The 9,126-nt window shown below is 41.8% G+C and overlaps 1 non-coding gene across 1 annotated transcript; it reads right to left on the reverse strand.

The window, feature by feature from the left end:
- Positions 1-2,142: 2,142 nt before the first annotated feature.
- On the reverse strand, positions 2,143-5,468 carry LOC106567992 (uncharacterized). The gene is made up of 4 exons (XR_014380159.1): positions 4,236-5,468; positions 2,851-2,997; positions 2,582-2,652; positions 2,143-2,278 (listed from the first exon to the last, which is right to left on the reverse strand). It is a non-coding gene; the product is annotated as an uncharacterized LOC106567992 (transcript).
- Between the last annotated feature and the right edge of the window lie 3,658 nt (positions 5,469-9,126).

A 9,126-nucleotide genomic window follows, 5' to 3' on the forward strand; every position in this document is an offset into this window, starting at 1 on the left:
TACAGTTTCCTCAGTATTCTTTCAGAGAATTTGTTACCAGTGGCCTGTTACATTATCCTCGTCCCATACAGTATGTGCTGTAGTGGATGTAGCCAACTCTTCTGGCATGACAACGATACAGACACTAGCGGATGGGCTAATGTTAACATCAAAACATCAGGAGTCTAATTGTCATGTTCTATTATTTGATAAGCTACTGTTCTTCTGCAAGATGTACCTGTACATGCACAAAATCTCACATGATTTACAATGTCCAGAGAAAAAGGGAGAATATGTGACATTCTGAGTTCTAGTTCTGACGTGATGCTTATTATTAGTTCTCTTTACTAATTATACAAATCAAATGTCAGGGCAGAATAGTCTCCAGTTCCTTATCCTAGCAAACCACTTGCCTATCCTACAACTGAAAAATATGTACATCTAAACAACATCTAACATAGCAAAGAGAAATGCACTATACAGTTACCTTGGAATGACTCAATATTGCATTCATTTGTCTCAACTCTACCCAGAGGTGGCACTAGAGGTCGACAAGTTGTGAGGCAAAATTTCAACGTCAACCTGACCTGTTGTGTTTACTGAACAAGAGATTGCTTTACTTCTCTGTTCATCAAAATCCAAGTCAAGCATAGGTGCCTTATAGGGGTATTCTAGAGAGGAGGAGGGGACTTGAATGTCCACATGGCTATCTCTTAGTGGCCCCACAGAGCCCATCAAGCTGTTCTGGTGGTAGAGCATCATGCTATGGAGAGACATGTACTCTGGCCCGTGGTCAGGTAGCGGTGGGTAGGGCTGTGGTGGCCGGAGCTCCCTGTCCAGCCCCAGGCCTGGCCTCTCATACTGGGCCTGGGGCTGGAGCAGCTTCCACTGGGTGCTTCCTGAGTGGATCCTGTTGAGGATGTCAGTAAGGGGCCGGGGGCTGCCGGACACAGAGGAGGAGGGGCTCATCTCCAGGCTACACAGGGCGCTCTCAGAACCCCCCATCACCCTTGGCCACAGGGCAGGGCTGCAGCTCTCCAGTTCATGAAGGCAGAGATGAAGGGGTCAGGGACAGCAGAGAGAGACGTGATGTCATCAGTCCTGTATCCTACTGCACCATGGGAATCCACTGAGCTAGAGCTGGAGATGGTAACATCAGCCTCATCATTTGACTCCACTGGTCTGGATCGTACTGAGACAATAAGGACAGGACAGAAGAGGGCCCGTATTCATAAAGTGTCTCAGAGAAGGGGTATTGATCTAGGATCAGTATAACTTTTAGATAACAATGGATATGATTACATGGTTCCTAGATCAGCACTCCAGCACTCAGTTTATTTAGCATATTTTTCTTATTTACTTTTTTAAAACTCTGCATTGATGGTTAAGGGCTCGTGAGCATTTCACAGTAAGTATTTTCACCTATTGTATTTGTCACATGCACTGAATCAAATCAAAGTTTATTTGTCACGTGGGCCGAATACAACAGGTGTAGACTTAACAGTGAAATGCTTACTTACAGGCTCTAACCAATAGTGCGTGGGGAAAAAGGTATGTGTGTGTGTGTGTAGGTAAGTAAAGAAATAAAACAACAGTAAAAAGACATTTGAAAACAACAGTAGCAAGGCTACATACAGACACCGGTTAGACAGGCTTATTGAGGTAGTATGTACATGTGGGTATGGTTAAAGTGACTATGCATATATGATGAACAGAGAGTAGCAGTAGCGTAAAAAGAGGAGTTGGCGGGTGGTGGGACACAATGCAGATAGCCCAGTTAGCCAATGTGCGGGAGCACTGGTTGGTCGGGCCAATTGAGGTAGTATGTATACAACTTGATTTGATTTTGATTTCACTTTATGAATACAGGCCCAGAATGCTAGAACAGAGATGACGCATGGAGATTCCTTCACCCTTCACTTTGACCAACTCTTTGAAATGATCTAATATAAACGTTAGAGGATAGGTACAGAACAATGACTACGTACTGTAGATAGCCTACTGGTGGATTGTCTCAAGAGGAAATAATGACACCTGCTGGCTATTTTCGTGAGCAGTTTTCTTTTCAATGTCTGGCAAGATCAATAGATAGCTGGCTTGACTATCATGGCTAGACTTTTCATATAAAATAGAAATCCCCTATTTAGAAATTAGGTGTAATGTTTACAATTTCCCTTACAGATGTTTCAAACATGATACATTCTGTAGGCCTATGTGACTACCATTGGAAGGTTTTGATTCCATCAGGCGTTGTCTTACATTTCGTTTGTCAGAACTCTGACCTTCCTTTTCTCTGAACCTACAGAGAGAAATAATACACATTATTCAAAGTTTATTAGTAACATGATAGTGATGTGTACCAGTAAAGAGTAAAAGAACATGGCACTTAATTGATCAGTGAGTCAACTAACTCCCATTCCAATTCTGCACAATCATCATATTTCCCACTGCGCTAACAGGTTTACCAAGAGGAACATATTGGGGAATAGATGATTGATCAACAAATATGATGATGTTATTCTGAGTCATTATTGTATCACTTTCAAGTGAGAGTTGCTGTTCATGTTTCAAGCTACTAGAAGGCTATCTGAAGGGCTCTCACCTTTTTCTGTTCAGCCCGTTGTCACGAAAGCCTTTTGCAAAGGGATTGTTGTCTATCTTGAGTTTTGTTATCTGTTGGGTAAATTAGCACGCCTCATTAATGATAGTTTTACACATCTCTTATTATGCTCTTTGTAGCAGAAGCATTTGACGTCCCAGATTTTACATGCACAGTCCATATTCACCCTCCAGAGGGCACTCTTATCAACACAATCAGAATACAGTTGTTCCAGTATCTCCTGTGAGATGCTAAAGGTGTCGTGGCCTTACCTCTGAGTTCTGGTAGGCAGTGACAACGATAAAGGCTGCCTCAGGGAAGGTGAAGCGCAGGTAGTTCCCTAACAGAGGGCTGTGGAGGTCTGGAGACAGGACAATGTGCAGGCGGGGCTGGTATTTATGCATGGAGTGGAGAACCACCTGCAAAACATATGATACCTGTTACTAGTATTCAGTGGAGGCTGCTGAGGGGAGAACGGCTCATAATAATGGCTGGAACGGTGCAAATGGAATGGCATCAAACATGGAAACCATGTGTTTGACGTATTTGATACCATTCCTCTTATTCCACTCCAGCCATTACCATGAGCACCTTCTCCCCAATTAAGGTGCGACCAACCTCCTGTGCTAGCATTGTAGAAAAGGCAATCATTTTTCATGGACTTTTAATCACACTTAAGTTTACTGTTCCTTGAATTGCACTTTTTAGCTAACTGTCCATTTAATTGCAGGCACCTCTGAGCCATAGAGATCCAAATGTATCAGTCTACAATGGCGCTGGCCATGTTAATATTGCCCTTTGGGTACTAGAGAGCTCTATGCTCTGAGCACACCTGCAACTCATTTCATTTGCTAAATACTTGAATTCCTTTGTCTTTTAGTTTCAGTGCCAGGCAGTAGTACAAACCTCTCCAGCAATCATCCCTTTATTTCTATTATCTGTGCATCACATTAACCAAATATAAGTAACCCACAATATTGTTTACATTTTACTTTCTTTTCATGTTTCAATTGATGTGCATTTAAAGACTCACTGTTGTTCATTAGGTGAAATGTTGAGTTGTTGTCACATATTGATAGAAATGTTTGCATGTTGGAAGGACCTCATTTATACCTTGAAATGAATCTATTTGTAAAATGCTTTGGAGAGTTTTAATTACGATTTGACTGCTGGCTCTGAGATTGTGTTGGAATGTGACAAGTAATATTGTTTATGATGTAAAATATGCTGATGCAAATATGTTCTGTTTATTTTTAGAACACAAAATCTATGGAAATGATCATGAATTATGTTTGATTAGAGGAAATAAACAGCAGCAGACTCTCTCTAAAACGGAACCTCAATTCTCTCCCAATCCTTGGCCTCTAACCGGGACACCTGTATTACCTACCTCACCCACTGCATTCAAACTAGGCAACCTGCCAAAGCAAGTATGCCTGCCAATACTCTCCATCTCATTCCACATGGTGATATCCTCATATCTGCAGCAGTATCTGATGTATTTACAGAGGTATCTGATATGAAAGCAAAGCATCTATTACTGCGTCGTATCACCAAACTTAACATTCAGTGGTTATCATCTATTGCAACAGTATCATGGTGACATGGCACTTTTAGAGTCACAGATAGTGCCAGGGTCTTCCGTGCCTAGCCTTACCAGGCTATTGGAGTTGAGGGTGTTGGTGAGTTTGCTTGTGGAAAGAGACTGGGCACTGCATCCACCTCTCCCCCAGGGAGGGTGAGTTTGGGTGGATGAAGAAGCGGTTGGGAAGGTGGAGCTCAGTCATACCACTCACCACCCAGCGATCCCTGCTCCACTGCACAGGACAGATGTATATAGTGTCAATATACATGGATAACACAGTAACAAAAGCACCTTCTGCTGTTAATATACAAGCATACATTAGTAAAAGCTTATCAATCTCTATAAACACAATCCCTACCCTGCAACTGTTTGTTAAACATGGTCACTGTAATATTCATATGTGTAAAAATACTGAATTATAATTGGATGCACTTTACCGCCATATCATACTCTGCTATGATTGGTTAAGACCACCCAGAGGGTTAGGTCATGGTCAGTTGATCATGGTTGGAGATAGGTGAACATGCCAGTTGTAGCTAGCTAATAAAGAGCTACGTTAAGAAATATCCTGTAGTACTGCATTTTATTATTTTGTACAAAGCGTGCAAAACAAGACAGTAGCCAATAGATAACAAAATAGAAATAAACATTCATGCTGAGAGGGGTATGTGAGGTAGGCCTACCTTGTATTTGTTATCATCAGACTAGACTATGTCCATCACCAGCATGTACTTTGCCCGAGGATTTAACCCTGTCACAGTGACTACGCAGTTTGGAAACATGCGCCTATAACATCAGGCGGTAAATTTGAACTAACAGGTCGCCTCAATCGTTTATTCAATCACATGGAGCGGCAGGATAGACAATACAGCTTTTCCATGAAATTATAATGATAAATTGTCATTATGAAAGAAACATATCATTTCTCTAATAAACTTCCAACACAGCATAACTCTTTAAAAGCATTTCTTCTCCCAAAAAATGACACAGCTAGGACAAGGGATTATTATAAATGGCTACCGGTAATTATTTATCATCCATCCACACATTCTACCTTCCTGTTTCGGTGATAAGCATCTCTGTTCCTATATCTCAAAACTGTTCCCATAGCTCGTGACCCTGGAGCGACACGCGGACTTGAAGAGTTGAAAACTTGATTTCACCCCCAATTTTACCGCTGACGTTCCAAGAACTGCGTCGCCGAACCGCATCCTTCCAATCTAGTACAATATATTTATTTGCGTCATTTAGGACAAGTTTAGCCTATTTGGTTATAGATTATTTCCACAGACCTATGACAATAGACTGCATATGCTAATTATACCCCTCTCAATAGGAAAAGAGCAATAACTGTATTGGAAGGCTCAATTAGGACCACTTGAACACTATCATGCAACATATCCAATAACATTTAGTCATGTTGTCAAGGTCTATCCATGAAACACAAACATACCTGGTGGACAATAGTCGTAGTTCTTGGACTGAGAGTTGTATATTACCAATCCCACAAAGTATGACTCCAAACACCCAGAAAAGGCTACTCTCCTCGATGTTATCCTCACAAATAATCCTGATAGGTATCAGTCTGGTGTTTTCTGTAAGGACATTAGTGATCACTGTTTTACAAACTGTGTTCGTAATGGCTGCTCAATGAAACAACCTGTCCTGATTTGTCATCGACGCTTGCTAAAAAACTTTAATGAGCAAGCCTTCCTTCATGACCTGGCCTCTGTAAAATGGTATAGAATCAGCTTGATTCTCTCTGTCGAAGATGCTAAGGCCTTCTTTTGTTACATTTTCAGTGATATTGTTCAAACTTCTTCCGGATCGGTGTCCGAACCACGGGAAGGTTGAGCTAACGTCGGCTAATGCGATTAGCATGAGGTTGTAAGTAACAAGAACATTTCCCAGGACATAAACATATCTTATATGGGCAGAAAGCTTAAATTCTTGTTAATCTAACTGCACTGTCCAATTTACAGTAACTATTACAGTGAAAGAATACCATACCATTGTTTGAGGAGTGTGCACAGTTTTTAACTTGAAAAGTTATTAATAAACAAATTTGGCACATTTGGGCAGTCTTGATACAACATTTTGAACAGAAATGCAATGGTTCATTGGATCAGTCTAAAACTTTGCCCATACACTGCTGCCATCTAGTGACCAAAATCTAAATTGCACCTGGGCTGGAATAATACATTATGGCCTTTATCTTGCATTTCAAAGATGATGGTACAAAAAACATACAAAAGAACGGTTGGTTTTTTCTTTGTATTATCTTTTACCAGATCTATTGTGTTATATTCTCCTACATTCCTTTCACATTTCCACAAACTTCAAAGTGTTTCCTTTCAAATGGTACCAAGAATATGCATATCCTTGCTTCAGGGCCAGAGCTACAGGCAGTTCGATTTGGGTATGTCATTTTAGGCGAAAATTTAAAAAAATGGGCGGATCCTTAAGAACAAACACGTCTCCCTTAAAGGAAATAAGAATTAAAAACAGGTTCAGCCCCTGGTACGACCGTGATCTTGTTACTACACCTCAAGAATTGCATTTGGCGAAAGGCTTGGCACACGCATACTCAGGCTGACTGGCTCTCATTCAGGCAAATGAGAAATATGTGCACTCAGCCTATCCGGAAGACCAAAGTTAGTTACTTTAAGGAGCAGTTCTCACTCTGTGGGTCTAACCCCAAGAAGTTCTGGAAAACGGTTAAAGACCTGGAGAATAAACCCTCCTCCTCACAGCTGCCCATGTCCCTTAAAGTTGATGAGGTGGTTGCTACTGACAAGAAGCACATGTCTTAGCTTTTTATTCATCACTTCATTAAGTCAGGATTCCAATTTGACTCAGCCATGCCTCCCTGCCCGTCCAACATTTCCTCATCTCCCACCCCTTCTAATGCGACTAGCCCCGATGCTCCTCCCTATTTTTTCCCCTGCCCCGCTACAAAGTTTCTCACTGCAGGCGGTCACTAAGTCAGAAGTGCTAAACTTGACCCCAAAAAACCATCTGGGTCAGATGGTTTAGACCCTTTCTTCTTTAAGGTTGCTGCACCTATAATCGCCAAGCCTATCTCTGACCTTTTTAACCTGTCTCTCCTCTCTGGGGAGATTCCCATTGCTTGGAAGGCAGCCACAGTCCGTCCTTTATTTAAAGGTGGAGATCAAGCTGATCCTAGCTGTTATAGGCCTATTTCTATTTTGCCCTGTTTATCAAAAGTGTTGGAAAAACTTGTCAATAATCAACTGACTGGCTTTCTTGATGTCTATAGTATTCTCAATGGTATGCATTCTGGTTTCCGCTGAGGTTATGGATGTGTCACTGCAACCTTAAAGGTCCTCAATGATGTCACCATTGCCCTTGATTCTAAGCAATGTGGTGCTGCTATTTTTATTGACATGGCCAAAGCTTTTGATACGGTAGACCATTCCATTATTGTGGGCCGGCTAAGGAGTATTGGTGTCTCAGAGGAGTCTTTGGCCTGATTTGCTAACTACCTCTCTCAAACAGTGCAGTGTATAAAGTCAGAACATCTGCTGTCTCAGGACACTGCCTGTCACCAAGGGTGTGCCCCAAGGCTCGATCCTAAGCCACACGCTCTTCTCAATTTACATCAACAACATAGCTCAGGCAGTAGGAAGCTCTCTCATTCATTTATATGCAGATGCAGTCTTATACAAAGCTGGATGTTGTGTTAAATGCTCTACTACAAAGCTTTCTTAGTGTCCAACAAGCTTTCTCTGTCTATAACCTTGTTCTAAACACCTCCAAAACAAAGGTCATGTGGTTTGGTAAGAAGAATGCCCCTCTCCCCACAGGTGTGATTACTACCTCTGAGGGTTTAGAGCTTGAGGTAGTCACCTCATACAAATACTTTGGAGTATGGCTAGACGGTACACTGTCCTTCTCTCAGCACATATCAAAGCTGCAGGCTAAAGTTAAATCTAGACATGGTTTCCTCTATCGTAATCGCTCCTCTTTCACCCCAGCTGCCAAACTAACCCTGATTCAGATGACCATCCTACCCATGCTGGATTCGAAGACGTAATTTATAGATCGGCAGGTAAGGGTGCTCTCGAGCGGCTAGATGTTCTTTATAATTCGGCCATCAGATTTGCAACCAATGCTCCTTATAGGACACATCACTGCACTCCATACTCTTCTGTAAACTGGTTATCTCTGTATACCCCTCGCAAAACCCACTGGTTGAGGCTTATTTATAAAACCCTCTTAGGCCTCACTCACCCCTATCTGAGAAATCTACTGCAGCCCTCATCCTCCACATACAACACCCGTTCTGCCAGTCACATTCTGTTAAAGGTCCCCAAAGCACACACATCCTTGGGTCGCTCGTCTTTTCAGTTCGCTACAGCTAGCGACTGGAACGAGCTGCATCAAACACTCAAACAGGATAGGTTTATCTCCATCTCGTCATTCAAAGACTCAATCATGGACACTTACTGACAGTTGTGGCTGCTTTGCGCAATGTATTGTTGTCTCTACCTTCTTGCCCTTTGTGCTGTTGTCTGTTCCCAATAATGTTTGTCCCCTTTTTTGTGCTGCTACCATGTTGTGTTGCTGCCATGTTGTGATGCTACCCAGGGGCGAAAATCTGATATCAACTTTGGAGGGGACAATTACATGAAATTTTCTCAAGAGCAATTCCTGAGGGGGACAACAAAAGTAGTGCTGTAACACATAGCCTACATTGTAATATGGTAAATGTATATTGAGAAACCAAAGAAATAAGGTGCTTGCCGTACTCCTAACTACCGGTACCCAAAACTACACAACTAATCACAACAGCAATACCATTGCCTTTAACAAATCTTAGTTCAGTCACCAGTTTAAGTTGAGAGTGGGGGTATCCATGGCATTTTCCAATTATGTTCCTATTTTACAAGTCAAAAAAATTGAGAACCTTTCATAATGTTGCCAAACAAAGACTCAACAA

The sequence above is a fragment of the Salmo salar genome, chromosome 13 (genome assembly GCF_965601325.2).
Source record: "Salmo salar chromosome 13, fSalSal1, whole genome shotgun sequence".
NCBI classification, from domain to species: Eukaryota; Metazoa; Chordata; class Actinopteri; order Salmoniformes; family Salmonidae; genus Salmo; species Salmo salar.